Consider the following 558-nt stretch of genomic DNA (forward strand, 5'->3'; position numbering starts at 1 on the left):
TTCCTTCCTTCCTTCCTTCCTTCCTTCCTTCCTTCCTTCCTTCCTTCTTTCTTTTTTTCATTATAGGTCTCCCTGTGTTGCCCAAGTTGGTCTTAAACTCATGACCTCAAGTGATCCTCTCACCTCAGCCTTCCTGGAAACTGGGACTACGGACACACCCCCCAATGCACAGCACCTTTGTTAGATTTGGGTAGACCCTAGCAAAATGTCAGCTTCAGGAGCCCAAATCAGTTGTTGGGGAAGACATGAGAAAGAAAGGAAAAGAAATGAATCAGCCGAAAAGAGCTGCAGATTTAACGGCTTGTCAGGCTCCCTGCTGGATGGCACCAACATGACATTTTAGCACCAATGAGTGTCAGTTGCATCTTTATCATAAGTAAGCCAGTCTCTGAAATGACTCTTTAAACGTATTAAAGTATATTTTAAGCTCGTCTGCAGTGGCTGTGTATGGAGGCATTGCCTAACTGTTCAGTAAACTTGTCTTGGGGGAATAACAATTTAGGCCAGATGTATGGTCCCATTAAAGAAGAAGTCTGCTTTGGCTGCCTGTTTTGTGGG

The sequence above is a fragment of the Mandrillus leucophaeus genome, unplaced genomic scaffold, assembly GCF_000951045.1.
Source record: "Mandrillus leucophaeus isolate KB7577 unplaced genomic scaffold, Mleu.le_1.0 Scaffold38, whole genome shotgun sequence".
Taxonomy (NCBI): Eukaryota; Metazoa; Chordata; class Mammalia; order Primates; family Cercopithecidae; genus Mandrillus; species Mandrillus leucophaeus.